This window comes from Bos indicus, chromosome 1 (assembly GCF_029378745.1).
Source record: "Bos indicus isolate NIAB-ARS_2022 breed Sahiwal x Tharparkar chromosome 1, NIAB-ARS_B.indTharparkar_mat_pri_1.0, whole genome shotgun sequence".
NCBI classification, from domain to species: Eukaryota; Metazoa; Chordata; class Mammalia; order Artiodactyla; family Bovidae; genus Bos; species Bos indicus.
In genome coordinates, this window is record NC_091760.1 from 24,965,736 (window position 1) to 24,986,836 (window position 21,101).

At 38.8% G+C, this 21,101-nt stretch overlaps 1 protein-coding gene and 2 pseudogenes across 16 annotated transcripts in view; 2 read left to right on the top strand and 1 right to left on the bottom strand.

The window, feature by feature from the left end:
- The window catches only part of ROBO2 (roundabout guidance receptor 2), a 1,473,778-nt gene that overhangs the window by 636,548 nt on the left and 816,129 nt on the right, over positions 1-21,101 (top strand). The window lies entirely within an intron of this gene.
- LOC139182234 (elongin-B pseudogene) lies at positions 3,485-3,957 on the bottom strand (annotated as a pseudogene).
- LOC139185365 (5S ribosomal RNA) lies at positions 12,356-12,474 on the top strand (annotated as a pseudogene).

Below are 21,101 nucleotides of genomic sequence, written 5' to 3' on the forward strand. Positions count from 1 at the left end.
CATAAAGCCAGACATTCTGGAATGTGAAGCCAAGTGGGCCTTAGGAAGCATCACTATGAACAAAGCTAGTGGAGGTGATGGAATTTCAGTTGAGCTATTTCAAATCCTGAAAGATGATGCTGTGAAAGTGCTGCACTCAATATGCCCACAAATTTGGAAAACTCAGCAGTGGCCACAGGACTGGAAAAGGTCAGTTTTCATTCCAATCCCAAAGAAAGGCAATGTCAAAAAATGCTCAAACTATCACTCAATTGCACTCGTCTCACACGCTAGTAAAGTAATGCTCAAAATTCTCCAAGCCAGGCTTCAACACTACCTGAACCATGAACCTCCAGATGTTCATGGTGGATTTAGAAAAGGCAGAGGAACCAGAGATCAAATTGCCAATATCTCTTGGATCATTGAAAAAGCAAGAGAGTTCCATAAAAACATCTACTTCTGCTTTATTGACTATGACAAAGCCTTTGACTGTGTGGATCACAATAAACTGTGGAAAATTCTTTAAGAGATGGGAATACCAGACCACCTGACCTGCCTCCTGAGAAATATGCATGCAGGTCAGGAAGCAACAGTTAGAACTGGACATGGGGAAACAGACTGGTTCCAAATAGGAAAAGGAGTATGTCAAGGCTGTATATTGTCACCCTGTTTATTTAACTTCTATGCAGAGTACATTATGAGAAATGCTGAGCCGGATGAAGCAAAAACTGGAATCAAGATTGCTGGGAGAAATATCAATAACCTCAGATATGTAGATGACACCACCCTTGTGACAGAAAGTGAAGAAGATCTAAAGAGCTTCTTGATGAAAGTGAAAGAGGAAAGTGAAAAAGTTGGCTTAAAGCTCAACATTCAGAAAACTAAGATCATGGCATCCGGTGCCATCACTTCATGGCAAATAGAAGGGGAAACAGTGGAAACAGTGTCAGACGTTATTTTTCAGAGCTTCAAAATCACTGCAGATGATGACTGCAGCCATGAAATTAAAAGACACTTGCTCCTTGGAATAAAAGTTATGACCAACCCAGACAGCATATTAAAAAGCAGAGACATTACTTTGCCAACAAAGTCCATCTAGTCAAAGCTTTGGATTTTCCAGTAGTCATGCATGGATATAATAATTGGAGTATAAAGAAAGGTGAGTGCCGAAGAACTCATGCTTTTGACGTGGTGTTAGAGAAAACTCTTGAGAGTCCCTTGGACAGCAAGGAGATCCAATGAGTCCTATCCTAAAGGAAATCAGTGCTGAATATTCATTGGAAGGACTGATGCTGAAGCTAAAACTCCAACACTCTGGCCACCTGATGCAAAGAGCTGACTCTTTGGAAAAGACCCTGATGCTGGGAAAGATTGAAAGCTGAAGGAGAAGGGGACAACAAGAGGAATGGATGGTTGGATGGCATCACTGATTCAACGGACATAAGTTTGAGTAAGCTTCCGTATTTGGTTATGGACAGGGAAGCCTGGCGTGCTGTGCTGCAGTCTACGGGGTCACAATGAGTAGGACACAATCGAGGGACTGAACTGAACTGTTTTATTTCACAAACATTTGATGAAGCTCTTTCTATAAGCTAACTTTTTGAAATTATACTTTTTGGATTAGTTTCTTTGATAACCATTTTCTTTCTATAGAAATGATGATCCCTTAATTTTCAAGGGTATGACCTTGATCTACATAGATTTATTTGACATAGGTGCCATTTATTCATTTATTTATCAAGCAAATTTGAGCACCTGTTGAGTATGAGACATTGTTCATGGTGAATTTCTTAAACAAAACCCTCACCATTATCAAGCTTGCATTCTCTTCTCTTCCTCTTTTTGGGGTGGGGATAATTTCACATCTTATTGCTTAGTCACATAAAGTTCTTTAAAATTAGATGAATATTAATTATTATAATTATATACCATATATATTATATGTTATAATATTTTCTGATATGTCTATGAAATTAATCAATAAACAATCAATAATTAGAATAGAAAAGAGTTTTGTTTGAGCCAAACCAAGGACTGGACCAGAAACCCCCTTCCCAGATTACTCTCAGAAGCTGCTCCAGAGAAGCTGGATAATCCATACAGTTTTATATCTTATGAGAACTAAAAACATTAAACTAGTCAAGGCTTCATGTCTCCAAGGTTTCAGAAAACAAAACAAAACATTCCAGCATGTAGCCAGCAAGTCAGCGTGTCCTTGACACACGCAAAGCGAGTCTTGTCATCAAAGGAAGACCAACATTGGTATCATAGGGAGAGGTATTTAATCTTTATTTTTAAGATGGATAATCCTTTACTTTTGGTCAATGTGTACTTTTCTTTAATAATCAAGGCAGATGTACTATGTAGGCTTGATAGGCCACAAACTGGCTAAATATAGCATAAATTTTAAGTCACCTCATGTGTAATCCCAAATGACTTCCCTGTGTCTCAGTAGGTGAAAATGTATTTGATCAGAAGCGTCAGGGATTATGCCTATGGTACGATACTGATGGCAGATTTCATGACCTTCTGTCATGGAAATGGATCATTTTCCAAAAGTTTGCCTGACTTATTTTGAATTTGACTATAATCTTAGATTGCTGGGAGAAGACCTTTGTATCACAATTGATTAGAAGGTATGTCTCTTAAATGGGCTTCCCAGGTGGCTCAGTTTTGAAGAATCCACCTGCCAAGAAGGTGACATGGGTTGGATCCCTGGGGGGATCCCACATTGGGAAGATCAAGGGATTCCCTCATCGAGAAGAGTCCTTGGAGAAGGAAATGGCAACCCACTCCAGTATTCTTGCCTGGGAAACCCCATGGACAGAGGAGCCTTGGTAGGCTACAGTCCAGGGGTTGGAAAAGAGCTGGACATGACTTAGCAACTAAACAACCATGTCAGTTAAGGTGGTGTCACACGTGATAATGTGCGTAATAAGAAAGTTGGGCCAACTCATTAAAAGTATCATCAGTATAAACAGATTCTGGATTGTCAGTTTCTCAAGACTCCGGAAGAAGATTTTTTTTCCCCCATAGCCTTTGACAAGAGTTAGAAACAATTAATATAACGATTTTAAAACTCCCATAGGGAAATAGCATGCCAGCTAAGGCTAAAATTTGGGACCAATGCTGCTAGCCTATATGTGAAAACAAAACAACACATTACAAGAGAGGCTGGTGTTGATTAGTAAGAAATAAACATTCCTGTGGTTCATTTGAAGGCAAATCTGTAGTAGTCAGCAGAGAATACGTGTGACTACATCTGAAGGTTGGAATTTTCAAGTTCCTGTGTGCACTGAGAAACTGAGTGCCACAGCAATGCAGATGAAGAAAAGATGGTGTCGGATGCTTTCCTTTTCCATCTGGTGTTTTACAGCAGCTCCAGTACTATTGCCTGGAAAATCCCATGGACAGAGGAGCCTGGTAGGCTACAGTCTATGGGGTCACAAAGAGTCGGACACGACTGAGCGATTTCATTTCACTTTCACTATGCTCACAGTTACTCTTTTTTTTTTTTTGGACACCCAAATCTTTTATTGAGGGGACAGTTGGGGGAGGCCTCTCACTGCACAGCCTGTTCGTTGGCGCTGCTTCCTGAGTCCTGTGGCTTCATCACGTCCGGCAGCTCAGGTGGGCTAGAGAAAGGCTCGATGCGCAGGGCCTCGAATGCCTCATCTGCCCTGAAGGCTAGCCCCACAGTGGCGGGGGCCTGAGGCCGTGCTGTCTGGCTGGTGAAGCCACACTCGCCCAACGTCTTGCCGTCATCCAGAAGCTGGTCGTCCTTGTACAGCCGCTGCTCATCCGGCGGCCGCTTGAGGATACCCTCGACGATGCGCTTCAGCTCGAACACGGTGCTCGACTCCTTGGCGTCCGTGAAGATGGTGGTCTTGTGGCGCCGGATCATGAGGAACACGTCCTGGGGGCGGCAGGCCGGCGTGAGCGCGGAGCCGGGCCTCCACCCCTCCCCCGCGCGGCCCCGCGGCCCCGGCCCCGGCCCCGACCCGGGCCCGGCCCGGCGCCCCTCCCCCCGCGCCCGCTCACCTCACAGTTACTCTTAAAGGAAAATAGAATGAAAGAAAAAACCACCTTCACAGTGTCATGTTGTTTAGGCTGAATAGTCTAAACCAAATTATTACTTAGGAATAAATTAAATATTGAATAACACAGAGTCCAAACACAAATAGGATACACTCGAGGGAAACGTCTCACTACAACGATAGCCCGAGTTAATTCTACTTGCCTGGAAGCAAGAAGCTAGTGCTACCAGTCCCAGGAAAGAGGGTTAATATGTATTTTGCCATTTCCACCCTGTATTAAATTGCAACAATCCCAGTATTCTCTACTACTCCCCCTAATTTATTTTTATCCGTGAATGTAGTGCAGGAGACCGGGGTTCGATCCCTGGGTCGGGAAGATCCCCTGGAGAAGGAAATGGCAACCCACTCCAGTACTCTTGTCTGGAAAAGTCCATGAACTGAGGAGACTGGTAGGCTACAGTCCCTGGGGTTGCAAAGAGTTGGACATGAATGTATTACCAAATAACACATTATATATTTAACTTTTTTTTTAATATTATTTCTCTGGCAGTGGAATATAAGCTTCACAAGGGCATGGATCTTGAAATATTTTGTTTCATTTTAAATCCCTCGCTCATAGTAGGCGTCCAATATATATCTTTGAAAGAAATAATTTATTAATCTTGTAAATTTAATTATGATACAGGGGATATGATAGTTTATGTAACAAATATTTTTTCCAGACACATTCTGAGAAACAAAGACTGTTCTGAGCCCTAACAAGAGATTTGTTAATTAATTCACTCATCTTTTACCTAGATGCTTGAGAAATATAACTTTTAAGATATTTTAATATAATTTAATATTTTAAGAAATATGTTCACATATGTATTTTACATACATGCATAAAACATTTGATCACATGTAAGTTTTCAGTAATTATTTTCTTTTTTTTTTTTAACTTAGTTTGGCTCAATATAAAAGTTTTTCTTACTCTCCCCTCCTCCCTCCCACCACAGGCACCTAAGAATAATCATAAAATTCTTCCCAAAACACAGGAGTATTTATATGGAGAAGAACCATGTACTTTTTATTATATTTCAAGTTTTTTTTAAGGATTAACTTTTAAATGCATTTGATATATATATGCCTCTGCTGCTAAGTCGTTCAGTCATGTCCAAGTGTTTGCAACCCCATGGACTGTAGCCCACCAGGCTCCTCTGTCCGTGGGATTCTCCAGGCAAGAATCCTAGAGTGGGTTGCCATGCCCTCTTCCAGGGAATCTTCCCAACTCAGGGAGTAAACCCACGTCTCTTATGTCTTCTGCACTGGCAGTCAGGTTCTTTACCACTAGCATCACCTGGAAAGCCCATATTTTGTGCTAGGAAAAACATCATTCAAAAATGGAATTATAAAATTTAAAGGAATTATGCATCAAATAGACACTACAACAAGAGGTTGTGGGTTTTGTGAGTTATGGAAAAAGCAATTCTTCACATTTGCTTCAATGCATATTCTCATAGTAATATTGCTATTCATAAATATAGCAATTGCATTATAGGTAAGCTGACAGAACCTATTGAAGCAAGATTTTATTGAGATATTTTACTCTCTTAATAAGATTTTACACTTAAACTCTATCAAAAGAAATGATTCTGCAAAAGATTCTGTTTTGCCCTTATTTTTTCCCACTTGGTGTACCAACCTCGTATCTCTTGAGTCATAGATCTGCACAATTCCACACCTTTCTCACTGCCTCCACTTGCTGTCAAGTGAGCTTGACAATTCTTCTTTCCTTATCTCAGAAGTTCTGCAGTTAAGAATGGGCTCCTGTAGTCCTTTTAGTCTAAGGATATATCTAAGTTTCTTCCTGAATCTTTGATATGCCTGTTCTTCTCCCTGCATTTACCCTGTGAGTGTGAGCCTTCAACGGCAGAGAAAAATCTCCTGCTTTGTATCCCCAGGAACACTATCTTTGCCCAATTTGAGTTTGTGGCTGAATTTCTTCTGCCACCAACTGTTATTTTTGCCTTGTGTTTCTCTTGCCTATGGCTAACTCTGGTAGTAGTATTCTTTATATCTCATATCTTATCTTCCAAGTGCACTCTTTGAGAGTTTTGAAACATTGCTTCTGTAAGTAATGAAAAATATGTTTTTTAGAAACATGCAAGCTACTTCTAAATCTTTCTCTTTTTTAAACAACATAAATACCACTGAAGGAAAGATTAAATTCCATAGTGTCACTTAACTCTAGGTTATCCTAGAGAATACTTGCAAAGATTTGGGCGAGATAAATGGAGGGGGAATGCACTAAGGAGACCAGTGTTGCACCCCAGCTGCTGCGTAGGACAACAGAGATGGGAGCCATGACTTTCCTCTGTGCTCTTCTTCCATTGCGCCATCTCAGGCCCCACATACTGGAAAAAGAAGGTGTTTTAGGTTATGATAAAGTAAGAGTAATGAGAAGAGAAAGGGTGAGACAGCTGTGTATTGGTGGCCCGTGAAAGACAAGAAGTAGAAGAATACCAGGTAAAACTAGTGTAGAGTTAGAGTTTCATAAGCTGGCATTTAAATATACAATATGCATTTTTAACATTTCCATTTTCAAGTCTCAGATTATCTTGAAAATAGTAGTCAATTCTCACTATTCCAAAAAATAAAATTCTATTTTACTCCAAAAGCACAGAAGGGTCACAACCTTCCTAGAAGAGGAGCTGTGATCCAAATCCATATTTCCAGATTCCTACTTCAGTGTCTTTTTGTTACTGGCTCCTGTGGTTGATATCCTAATTAAAAAACTGTATCTGTTGTCCTTTTCACCAGCATACTACCATTGCTGAAAAAACTATGATTCATATGTAAAAACCCAAGATGTAACTTGAAAATCTTTTTTCTATTCTAGACACAAGTTGCTATGGACGCTCTACATGTTTCCTGTTTAGAGTTTTTATTCAGCCATCATTTATGTGCTCAGAAAAACCAGAATGTTGTCCTTAGGCACTCACGGAAATATCTGTCAATATCAGTGCAGTAAAAACCCGATTCTACATCTCCCAAATTTAGATCCTGGAGTTAACTCAATTTTTCAACTCTTAATAGCTTTATTTTTCTCATCAAGTTATAGTTTTGAAGACAAGTATGAAGAAAGATTGATAGCTACCGATAAAAGCTGGCAATTTTTTTTCCTCTCCATGGCTGGCATTTGTTACAGCAGTCAGGCAGAAAATGAACTGCTTCTTTAAATTCAAAGCAAGTATGTGATGAGATTGTATGAGATTTTAAAACATGCATAATGGTGGCTTGTTTATTATTGTAATTCACAAATAATTATAAAGAGTAGTAATTCTCATGGCAAAAACTAACATAAGTAACTCATTTTTGCCTTGGAAGATTTTTCTTATGGGGAATAAAATTTTAACACTGGAAATAAACATTTACCTTTGATAATGTATTTGCATAAAATTATATAATTTGAGTTAAATATTTATGTATGTTTTATAATCATGCATGAGATAGACTGTATTACCTATACATAACTCAATGCAATATGCATAGGTGTTGGGCATATCTATATGTATTTCACTAAATATAATTTTAACAAAAGATACTGTGAAGGCAATAGAGATTTCAAAAGAACTTCTTAATTCATTAGGTTATTTAGCTGCACACACACTGCTGACAATCCATTGAACTGATCTGATCATGATGTTGATTATTGTATTTTTTAAAAACTTGATGTGCAATGCATACATTTAAATATATACATAAATTACTCATTTATGTGTTCCTCATAATAACCCTATGTGATAAATACTGTCACTGTTACCCAGTTTATAGGGGATGAAGCTATGTCACAGAGAAGTTAAGTGAGTTATTGCCTCAGGGTGCAGAGATTAAACAGCCTTGTTGGAGATAGAACCTTGGCCGTCTGAGCACCAGTCTGTATTCTTATCCATGGTGCTACACATTTTCTATTAATATAATTTTTAAAATGTTCATCCCTTTTCCTTCCCTTCTCCAGGGGATCTTCCTGACCCAGGGAAGGATCACTATGCAATAATAGTAATGTCAGTTGCTCAGCCATGTCCAACTCTTTGTGACCCCATGAACTGTAGCCCACCAGGCTCCTCTGTCCATGGGGTTCTCCAGGCAAGAATACTGGAGTGGATTGCCATGCCCTTTTCCAGAGGATCTTCCCAACCCAGGGATCAAACCTGAGTCTCCTGCATTGTAGGAAGGTCTTTACCATCTGAGATACAGGGAATCACAAATAGACTTAACTATATCCTCTCATCTCTATACTGATATCTCCCAGTTTGACTACAAGTGTATTAAATGATTCACTTTAAATTTGTAAGTCTATTTGCTTAAGATCCCATTAGACTTCAAAGTAATTTAGTTTTTATAGAAATGTTAGTGTTCAAGTTAATTTTATGCCTTTCCTACGTGAGGATGATAGTTTCCCTCAGTAGAACAAACATTTTTGACTGTTACTATAAAGTGAATTTGAATTTCTATACTTTTAAACTTTACTCAACCTTTGTTCCTACTCTCTCTTTTCAATCTCTCAGTTTGTAACCAACAGAAAGAATGTTTAACCAAGTTAACAAGGATGAGAGATGCATTCTTCTGATTTATCCACCACTGATAAATAATAGGGATAAAATAAAAATTATCAACTTCTCAAAGATTAATTTAATAATGTAATAATATTCCAAGGGCCTACTATGTGCCAAGGAGTCTATTAGGTACTGAATGTAGCATGAGGGGCAAAATCTTGCAGCATAATAGGGAATATAGTCAATAATTGAATGGCTAAAGGAAATGACCCTCACAGATGTTGGCACATGGACTTTCTATTTTAATACTGTATTTCAGATAAGTCAAAAGCCACAGATAAATTGCCAACCCTGAAAACGTATATATATATATATATATATTTAGGACACGAGGGGGCTTCCCTGATAATTCAGTTGGTAAAGAATCTACCTGCAATGCAGGAGACCCTGGTTTGATTCCTAGGTCAGGAAGATCCACTGCAGAAGGGATAGGCTACCCACTCCAGTATTCCTGAGCTTCCTTGTGGCTCAGCTGGTAAAGCATCCACCTGCCGTGTGGGAGACCTGGGTTCAATCCCTGGGTTGGGATGATCCACTGGAGAAGGGAAAGGCTACCCAATCCAGAATTCTGGCCTGGAGAATCCCATGGACTTCAGAGTTCATGGGGTCGTGAAGAGTCAGACATGACTGAATGACTTTCACTTCACTTTTTTCACTTATTGAGGGCAAGAGGAGAAGGGGGCAACAGAATGAGATGGTTGTATGGCCTCACCAACTCAATGGACCAGTGTTGGAGCAAACTCTGGGAGAGTGTGAAGGACAGGGAAGCCTGGCATACTGAAGTCATGGGGTCACAAAGAGTCAGATATGACTTAGTGACTGAACAACAATATAAATATTATATATATATATATGTATATATATGCATATCTTTGTAACATTAATTCTTTTCTGTCCTTTAGACATAGTTGAATATTCATTTAAAAAGTCAGCATTGAAATTTTAATCTGCAGCTCCAACTTGGCAGTCCAGACATTCTGGTATTCTAGTGTTAATTCTTAAACCTAATGTAGTTCACCTACAAAGAAGCATTCTCAGCATAGGTACAGATATATCAGTCACTGGTCTGACACCACCATTTAGGAAAAAGGCAGATGATTGGTTTGATTAAATGTCAGAATAGAATGATTCTCACATCCACAGCCATGCCAGATTTGTCAACATCCTTCACCCTGTCTTTCTTCTTGTGGTACTTATATCTAAAACTGTGCATTAAGCAATTTACTTAGGTAATCCTTTTATGAGCACCTGCTACTTGAGAGGCACAGAGAAGTCACTAGTAGAGGTGAAAGGTTACTTTGGGGAAAAGAAGACTAGATAAAGCATAAACACAAGTGAAAAGTATAATTAAAGTTTCTCCTTAGGAGAGTTAGTTATTCTATTCTTCCTGTTTCATATATAAGTGCTTGAAGTTGCTCAGTCGTGTCCGACTCTTTGCAACCCTATGGACACCAGGCTCCTCCGTCCATGGCATTTTCTAGGCAAGAGTACTGGAGTGGGTTGCCATTTCCTTCTCCAGGGAATCTTCCCGACCCAAGGATCAAACCCAGGTCTCCTGCATTGTAGACAGACGCTGTAGGAGAAACCATTTTCCTTGAAAAGTTGAGAGGAATTATACCTTCCAAAGGGGCTTCCCTGGTGGCTCAGGAGTAAAGAATCAGCCTGCAATGCAGGGGCCACAGGAGAAGTGTGTTCGATCCCTGCTCAGGAAGATCCCCTGGAGGAGGACATGGCAACCCACTCCAGTATTCTTGATAGAGAATCCGTGGACAGAGGAGCCTGGCGGTCTACAATCCATAGGGTCACAAAGAGTAGGACGTTACTGAAGCAACTTAGCATGCATGAAGACATATCTTCCAAATCAGCCAATGTTTTAATGAATGACTTGGGACATACTATCAAGATAATTGTTTTATTCCTTCAGTTTGATTAAGCTAAAATTCTGTGCAGTCTTATTCATCTTCGACATTTTTTTTCTATTTTGATTTTTAAAATTTTGAATTTGGAAGCGTAATGGGTTACTTTACTCCAAAACTTTTGCAATATTATCTTTGGATAGTATTATCTAAACAGATGGAAATGAATCCAGCAAGATTTTCATTTATTAATTCACATGCAGAGTGACAGTAATATTCTGGGACAATGAAAATGAAGGTATAAAGATCACTGGGATCTGACTTCAGCTAAATTTGGTCTCACTGCAACATCCTTTTCCATTCAATGATCCTTAATGGTTTCTTTTTCACATTGACATTTTAACCTAGCATCTTTTGGGATCCTTTCAATATTTGAGTTTTATTATTCAAAATGATTGTTCTCTAATTCTAGATTATTAAACTCAAAATTTAAGGCAAATTGCACCTCACATAAAAACTCATTTTGTCTTTCCAAGATTGTAGAAGTAAAAAGTGAAGGAAAAAAGTCTGGTTTTCACATATTCCTCTCTTGGTCATACAATTTACCTGGGAAGCAGAATGCTGTGAGGAAAGGAGCCTTGGACTTGACATCAGGAAATGGGCAGTGGTCCCAGCTTTCCTCTCAAAGGTTGTGCTAAGTTAAGCAAGTTTCTTAACTTCTCCAAGCTTCTTTTCTTCCTACTGTTTTTGAAGTCCTAAAATCGATATGGAAATTGTTTATTGAACAGTGGTACAAAATGACTATCATTAGTAGTAATATGTACGTATGGGTATGTCAGAGTGGTTGTTATAAACTTTTCTCATCTTGTATGCCCATCAGTTTTCTAAAAGGAGTATTACTTCATGGCCCTATTTAAAGTGTTTGATCATCTAGTCTAGTTGAGACACTGCTCTAAAAATCTTTGACATTTATTAACTCATTAGCTGCTACAAAAACTATTAAGTATAAAGAAACTGTCACAATCTCAACACCTTGCAGATGAGTCCTTTGAATTTTGATAAACACGAAGCTATGTAGGTATTTTTTTTCTTTATGCATTTATGAAATGAGAAAGCAGGGAAAATTTGGCTTGAATGGCTATGAAAATGGAAGCTTTTAGAAATCATATACATTGTGACCATACACATTATTTAAAGTTTATAATGAGCATAAACTTATTTTAAGAAATGTTAAAAAAATATAGAACTTGCTGGCTGATTCCATTTTCAAGATCAAAAAGAGAGTTGTGGCATACAACAAGATCCTTTCAGAAGAAATGGAAATGACTGTCAACAAGTGATATGATATTTGTTCCTGACACACATCTTATTGATCTGATGTAATCTTTTCTTTCTATCTTATAATGATATATTTTAGTCTCTGTAAAACATATTGCCACTTTGTGTCTGCAAGGCAACTTAAAAACTTTTCCTGAATAACTATTTTACTCTCTTAAAATCATGAAGAAAGTGCAGCAGTGGATTTAAACCAAAAAACACAAGAAATTTGAGTTTAACTTATTCAAGAAACAGGAAATAGGTTGGAATTGAGACAGGGGAATCTAATAATGATTAAGTGGGGGGGAGGGGATGAAGCTTACAAGAATAGAACATATTAGGAAATCTACTGTTTAATAGAAAGGGTTATTTTCAAATTTCCCAGTTTGTAAAGTAAATCCACAAAATTAAAGCTTAGTGAAGTTTGTCAGCAGTTCCTGTAACTACAAATGTTCTTTAGTTAAAAATTGCAGTTCTCCTGCATCCTCAAAATATGTGCTATTACTGTTTCCAAATTTGAAATAATTTTTTGTTGCTGTTTTGTTTTTTTAATTGCCCAAAGTCATGTGTCTATGGCCATACCACCCTGAATGCACCCAACTGTGTCTGACCTAGGAAGTTAAGCAGGTTTGGGCCTGGTTAGTACTTGGATGGGAGACTGTCTGGAAATATCAGGTGCTTTGGGCTTCCCGGGTGGCACTAGTGGTAAACAATCCGCCTGCCAATGCAGGAGACATAAGAGAGTGGATTTGATCCCTAGGCTGGGAAGATCCCTTGGAGGAGGAAATGGCAACCCACTCCAGTATTCTTGCCTAGAGAATCCCAGGGACAGAGAGAGGAGCCTGAAACGGGCTACAGTCCATAGGGTCACACAGAGTTGGATGCGACCGAAGCGACAGCATGCGTGCAAAGTCATTTATGAATTGTTTAAATAGGAAATACTTGACCAACAATGTATACAATGTACATATGAAAATGTCCTGTAAGTCTTCAAAAAAAGGTAAAAGAAAAAAAAAGAACCTAAAAACTCTAATTAATCTAAAAAGACCTCAAGCACAGGTAAAATTCACCATGAAATGTCAAGATTATAAAGCCAAAAACCAATTCTGTTAATATATTAGGTAAGATACTAAACATTAGACATAAGACAAATTTCTTACGCTGATTGAGTCATGAGCTTTGTGAGCAAATTACTTCTCTGCATTTGCCTTTTCTGTGTTGAGAAATACCTGTTAGATGATGCCCAAATTTTGTAAATTATTAGAGAGATCCTGACTCATTGAAAAAGACCCTGATGCTGGCAAAGATTGAGGGCAGGAGAAGAGGGCGACAAAGGATGAGATCATTGTATAGTATCATGGAAATGAGTTTGAGCAAACTCCTGGAGAAAGTGAAGGAGAGGGAATCCTGGAGTACTGCAGTCCATGGGGTGACAAAGGGTCAGACAGTTTAGCGATTAAACAACAGCATAATATAAAAGCTCCTATCCCAAAATCACAACTGAAAGTTTTTAGTTCTAGTAATACAATAAAGCTTATCTTCAGAAATAAGAAGCAAAAGATAAGAAAATTATATTTATTTCTTTTCTGAAGTAATTATCTCTTTCTCATAATTTGCTTGAAATAACAAAAAAATCACAGGGCAACATAATTGTCCAAGAATATCTAGAAAGGATCATAAGTTGTTTAGAAAGCTAAAATTCCATTTGGTAGATAAAATAATTTATAAACCTGTCCAGTGTATCCATACACAATAATCAGCAGCCAATTAATTTCCTAGATGTTCTTATAATTCTCAATCAATAACAACTGATTGCTTTATTTTCCAATCAATGATTCTCCTATTAATGACCCAAATGCAACGTCAAAAAGAAGTGAAAATTATCACATCAGAAACAACCCCATAATCATTTCATAAGAAGATAATTTATAGATAAAGCTTCATTTTGATGAACTGAAGCTAATTAGGCAGTATATATTCAACCTTAGGCAATGAAGCCTTTTAAACAAAGATTTTTTTTTTTAATTGGGAAGAGGGAATTATTATGATGAATTGCTACTTTCACTCTTTACTCTCAGATTTCTCAGTTGAAACAGAGAAATACAATGATATAATCCAGAGCCCAGAAAGCTGAGATTACATTCTTTGTACAGAGGGAGTTTAAAAAAATAGGTCCTACATGTCCAAAGGGCACACAGATAACTTCTGAGTAACTCAAACATAAACAGGAAAGAAATCTGATAGAAAATCTTGGTGGTAGTCCAAAGCAGTTCTAATTACTGCCACTTTTTGTGAAAAATTTGAATTAATAGGATGAGAGGACAAAAGAAAAGGCAAAGCATGATCAACCTTCCAACTTTATAATCTGAAACCTTGACCCTCTTTCAGAGTGGGCCTCTCCCCATGAAACTGCCTGAGTTGATGGATGAATGAGTATTTCATGTGGTGGGAGAGGCCTTAAAGAGACATTGCTCTGGTTGTTTTACCTGTGTGAAACATCATCATTATGGAGGGAGTCAGGCTCTCCCCCTCATGAAAGTACCAAGACATTCTAAGGGCATATGTTTATTTGAGTAACAAGTTACTTGGGTCTGTTATTTAGTGTCAATTAGGGTCATGTTTCTGCCTGCATTGTGTGTGTCTATTTTATGTATGAATACTTCTTTAATCATTATTTCTATGTATTATCAGTACTCCAATAAACTCAAGGTATCTGTGATTGAATACAATAGTCATTTTTTATTACAAAGATAGAATCTTTGATAAGATTTTTTTTGGACAGATTAAATCTGGTGAATAAATAAATCAATACACCATGTATCTTTAACAGATTGATTTTATTCTGCCCAGAAATACTGTGATAGTTACATCAATTCAGCCACTTATTTCTTGGGCCACTGCTGGACTGTTCTAAACTTTCCCACTGATGAACAGTGCTCTGAAGATTAGTAAATATGTAACGGGTTGAAATCCAATAGGGTTTCTGATGTAATTTTGTGAATGAACATAATGGTTTGGAAGGGAAAACTTTTACCAAAGCATTTTGTGCTGGGAGTATGTGTATTCATGGGAACTTCTTAAATTTGTATATTCATGGGAATTGCTAAAATGTATCCTCAGTTGCATGGAGTATGACACATAGGTTAACACCTCACCGCCAATTCCAAGATTATCAGTATTAAATAATCCACCTGCAATGTGGGAGACCTGGGTTCAATCCCTGGCTTGGGAAGATCCTCTGGAGAAGGGAAAGACTACCCTCTCCAGTATTCTGGCCTGGAGAATTCCATAGACTGTATAGTCCATGGGGTTGCAAAGAGTCAGACACGACTGAGTGACTTTCACGTCTCGTCACATCTTCAGGAATTTACCACCAAGAGTAAAATCCTTCCACGTTGACTAACTTTTTAGAAATAAAATGCAAGGATAGAACATAAACTCGGAAATTTCCTACTCAAATATGCATAAGAGAAAGTAGCAGAGGAAAAGGAAAACTTAGTCTCTGTTAGTATATTAGCATTCAGTAGCCTGGCATCCTGCAGTCCATGGGGTCGCAAAGAGTTGAACATGACTGAGCAACTGAACTGAACTGAACACATTATCTTATTTGTCTTAACATCATGAAAAACTGTGACCTATTCTATGACAACATCATGAGTGCTCACTTTTCTGAAGAACTACAAGGAGAATAATTCTTAGTTCTTGGTGCCAAGAAAATCTGCATCACTTAGAGTATATTTTTTTACTAAACCTTAGGTCAATCTTGTATCTTTCTCTTTTAGAGTTGGTTGGATGAGGCTGAGGGGGATGTTGAAACAAATTTATACAAATGTACAGGACTTTTGGGTATACATCTCAATATGATGCTGTTATACTGACTATATCAAGATCAAGAAGAAAAAGATAATGTTGCATTCTTATTAAAGTCAGTTTTCTCAGTTTGATTATAGAGCAAGCAGATAGGTGCACATGTTGGAAGAAGAGAAAGCAGAGTAAGGATTTCAACAGATGACAAATCAGAGGAGTTGTCTTAAGAGGGAGGCAGGAGCAGTGTCACATTCTCAATGAAGAAAGGGCTTTCTTGGGTCCAGTGGGGTTGACTACTGCCAAACTTGGGTGTGCATGCTAAGTTGCTTCAGTCATGCCTGATTCTTTGTGACCCCATGGACTATAGTAGCCTGCCAGTTTCCTCTGTCCATGGGATTCTCCAGGCAAGAACACTGGAGTGGTAGCCATTTCTTCCTCTAGGAGATCTTCCCAACCCAGGGATCAAATCTACGTCTCCTGCATTGCAGGTGGATTCTTTACTGCTAGGCCACTGGGAAAGCCCCAATCTTGAGGTAACTATAAATAGGGACAGAATCCTAGTTTCTCTAAAATTCAATATAATTTTTCAGACAATATTTCCCTCGCCTCTTTTAACATACCTATTTGAAATTCTTGTATGTAATTCTCTTATTCTTTCATAGTACTCATCATCGGTTTATAGCTTTATTCTTATCTATTTATTTTTGGTCTCACACACCAGGCTAAGGGTTCCAAGACAGCAGGGATATACCACTTTATCCCCAGGGCTTAGTCTTGTCTAGCAAATAATCTTAAATACATGTTTTAACTATGTGAATGGTGTGTTTTCTATGTACTAAGAAACCCATTAAGAAAACTTAAGGACAGAATATGAAATTATTCTAGTCTTGGTACTATTATGGGTAAGGGCTTACAGAATGAAGAGAATCACTTTACTGAGACAGTTCATAACTTCCTTGTCCTTTCCTACTTAAAGTAAGACTATTGTCTTAGTCCATTTGGGCTGCTATAGTAAAAATGCCATAGATTGAATAGCTTAAAAAACAAGCATGTATTTCTCATTGTTATGGAGGTTGGATGTCCAAGATCAAAGCACCAGCCAATCTGTTGTCTTCCTACTTTGCATACAGTCATCTTCTCCACTGTATCCACAAATGGTGGGGAATACAGAGAGGAAGCAAACTCTATCATGTCTCTGTTATAAGGGCACTAATCTCTTTCATGAGAACTCCACCCTTATGACCTAATTACTTGCCCATACCTCCTGATAACATCACAAAGAGGGTTAAGATTTCAGAATATGACTTTTAGGGGAATATAAACTTTCACTCCATAACAGGTTTAGAATAAGTTGTAGATTGTTACAGTTGCTGGTAGTTCTTTTGAATAAAGACAAGGCAGTTTTAATATGCCCATCTTTCACTTGACCCATTGATATGAATTACACAGATAAATGCAAAAAATTTAATGAGACATGCTCTTGAAGCAATCTTAACTGTGGTTAATGAAGCCTGAAAAAAGAAAATTAAATTGTTAGAAAGTGGAAATAAAGGACTTTATAGTCAGATGTATTTTTGTATAATAACTATTGTTTTGTGAACCTGATTATAACTTAAAAATACATGTGAAAGAGATTTTTATATGGACATGCATGCATGTTCAGTCACATCTTACCCTGCAACCCCATGGACTATCACCCACCAGGCTCCTCTGTTGATGGGGTTTTCCAGGCAAGAATACTGGAGTGGATTGCCATATCCTACTCCAGGGGATCTTCCTGACCTAGGAATCGAAGCTGCATCTCCTGTGTCTCCTGCATTGGCAGGTGGATTCTTAACCCTGTGCCACCTGGGAAGCCCTTTTATACAGACATTTGAAATATGAAAGAACAAATAATCTAACACCATAGCATCTTTTTCTGAAGACAGTTCAACAAGAAAATGAGTAAACAATCCTAAGGAATTCTTTGAATTCACAGAGGACAGTGAGACCAAGAGGTCGTGCCTCTTACACTGTTAACTATGATCCACTACATACATTTTTTTTTCAGTTAGTAGAGGTTTATAATAATGAAAGTTTTGATCTATTTGAGGAACAGATAGATATTGGCTTAATTTTCTAGTTATTTGTTGGGTCACCCTCTCCTGAAGACAGCGTATTGACTAGGAAGGCAGATATGCTTTAACTTGACAAGGGACCTTTAATTTTAGTGTGTCTTTAAGGCACTCACTGGTAATGATCAACTAAGGGACACTGGGATCCATGGACAGAATGGCATCCTTACCCAGAGGGAAGAAAACTGCAGCTTCGCATTAGTGCTGTAACGTTTTTGCTTCATTTTTCTGTTCTACGTAAGGTAATCAAGAGTCCCATTAAAGTAAAGAATGAAGTCTGGTAGTCTGTTGCTTATTATGCACTCACATCATTGCTATTTGCTTTTTCAGTAATGGCGATTTCATTTCTATCAAGAATTATAGGGGGGAGGAGCCAAGATGGCGGAGGAGTAGGACGGGGAGAACACTTTCTCCTCCACAAATTCATCAAAAGAGCATTTAAACGTCGAGTAAATTCCACAAAACAACTTCTGAATGCCGGCAGAGGACATCAGGCACCCAGAAAAGCAACCCCACTCTTCGAAAGGAGGTAGGAAAAAATATTAAAAACAAAAAAAAAGAGACAAAAGAGGGAGGGACGGAGTTCCGTCCCGGGAAGGGAATCTTAAAAAAAAGAGAGAAGTTTCCAAACATCAGGAAACCTTCTCACTGCCGAATCTGTGCCGAGCATTGGAAGCACAGAGGGCAACATAACAGGGAGAAAATATAAATCAACAATTTAAAACTCGCAGATTGCGAGCCCTACGGTAACTCCCCCAGCAGAGAAGCAGCGCAGACGCCTGCATCCGCCATTAGCGAATCGGGGCTGGGCAGGGAGGCGCGGCGTGGGCTGCATCGCTGAGAGTAAGAATCTGGCCTGAATACCCTGAGCGCTATCTGAGCGAAATAATTTGGGCTAGCAAACCAGACTGTGGGATACCTACCACGCGAAAAGCCAGCCCTAACCTAAGACCGCCAGGCCCGCGCACGGAACAAAGGACTGAACAGAGATAGCCGGCTGCAGATCTTCCCCCTCCGGTGACAGGCAGCCAGAGCCGGAAGGGGGCAATCGCAGCCCCAGAGAGACATTATCTATAAAATTGTAAGCAGGCTTCTTTGCTAACTAAAACTTCTTGGGGGTCTGGACGGTCAACATCTGCCTGAGAAGGTGCGCCGGTTTTACATCCAGATAACCGAGTGGCGGGGAGGTGATAAGTCGCAGCATTGGCGCTCGCCTGGGAAGAGCAAATTGGCGCTCGGACCTGGGAAGAGTACAAAACGCAGGCCCAAATGAGTCTGCGCCTCTGAGGACTACCCGAGTGCCTGAACCTGAGCGGCTTGGACCTGGGAGGTGCATGCAGCCCAGGGCCAGCCTCGGATTGTTCCCGGCGGAACAACCTAGAGTCCGAGCAGTGTGGACAGGGAGGTTACACGCGCCGTGAGCGGGGGCAGACCCAGGGTGGCTGAGGCACTGCGAGCCCACGCCAGTGTTATTTGTTTGCACCCTCCCTCCCTCCCCACAGCGCGACTGAACAAGTAAGCCTAAAAAAAAAAAAAAAAAAAAAAGTGTCCTCCACCGTGCCCTTTGAGTCAGGGCGGAAACCAGATACTGAAGAGACTAGCAAACAGAAGAAGATATAACAGAGGGAAACGCCTTGGAAGCTACAGGCAATAGATCAAAACCCTGTGGTTACTACGGACTACATAGGAAGGGGCCTATAGATCTTGAGAAATATAAATCTGACCAAGGAACTAGCCAAAAATGAACTGAACCCACAACACCCACAAAAAAAGAAACAAAAAAGTCCTAGATATATTTTTATTATTTTTACGATCATTCTTTCTTTTTTTTTTTTTAATTAAAAAAAAAAAATTTTAAGTCCTCTATTGTTCCTTTAATTTTCACTTTTATAACCTATTACTTCGCAAAAAAAAAAAGACTCTATTTTTTTCTTCTTCAGCAAACTTCATATATATATATTTTATAATTTTTTGACCTTGTTGTTTTTTTTTGTTGTTGTTGGTTTTTGTTTTTTTCTTCTTTTCTTTAACATTGTATTTTTGAAATTCCAAACTCTACTCTAGATTTTTAATTTTCACTTTTTGGTATATGTTATCAATTTTGTACCTATAGTTTTTTTTTTATATAATTTCTGTGATTTTTTTTTTTTTCTTCTTCTTCTCTGTTTCTTTCTCTTCTTCTTTTATATAACATTGTATATCTGAAATTCCAAACTTTACTCTAGATTTTCAATTTATGCTTTTTGGTATTTGATATCAATTTTGTACCTGTATTTTCTTTATAATTTTTGTGACATTGTTCGTATTTGTTTGTTTGTTTTCTCTCTTTATTTTTCTTCTTTTTTTTTTTAACATTGTATTTTTGAAATTCCAAACTCTACTCTAGATTTTTAATTTTCGCTCTCTGGTATTAGTTATCAATTTTGTACCTGTACTTTCTTTATAACTTTCACGACCTTGTTTGTTTTTGTTTGTTCGTTCTTTCTCTCTTTCTTTTCCTTCTTCTTTTCTTTAACATCGTATTTTTGAAATTCCAAACTCTACTCTAGATTTTTAATTTTCGCTTTTATGTATTTGTTACCAATTTTGTACCTTTAAGGACCCAATCTTCAGGACCCATTTTTCACTAGGGAGTGAGATTACTGGCTTGACTGCTCTCTCTCCCTTTGGACCCTCCTTTTTCTCCACCAGGTCGCCTGTGTCTCCTCCCTAACCCCTCTCTACGCTACCCAACTCTGTGAATTTCTGTGTGTTCCAGACGGTGGAGAACACTTAGGGAACTGATTACTGGCTGGATCTGTCTCGCTCCTTTTCATTCCCCCCTTTTATCCTTCTGGCCACCTCTGTTACCTTCCTCCTTCTTCTCTTCTCTGTATAACCCCGTGAACATCTCTGAGTGGTCCAGTTGTGGAGTGCACATAAGGAAGTGACTACTGGCTAGCCCACTCTCTCCACTATTGATTCACCTCATCTCATTTGGGTCACCTCTAACTCCCTCCTCCCTCTTCTCTTCTCCATGTAACCCTGTGAACCTCTCTGAGTGACCCTCACTGTAGAGAAACTTATCATCTTTAATGTAGATGTTTTATCAATGGTGCTGTATAGAAGGAGAAGTTTTGAAACTACTGTAAAAATAAGACCGATAATCGGAAGCAGGAGACTTAAGTCCAAACCCTGACTCCAGGGAACTCCTGACTCCAAGGAACATTCATTGACAGGAGCTCATCAAATGCCTCCATACCGACACTGAAACCAAGCACCACACAAGGGCCAATAAGTTCCAGGGCAAGACATACCAAGCAAATTCTCCAGCAACAAAGGAACACAGTCCTGAGCTTCAAGATACAGGCTGCCCAAAGTCACCCCAAAACTATAGACATCTCATAACTCATT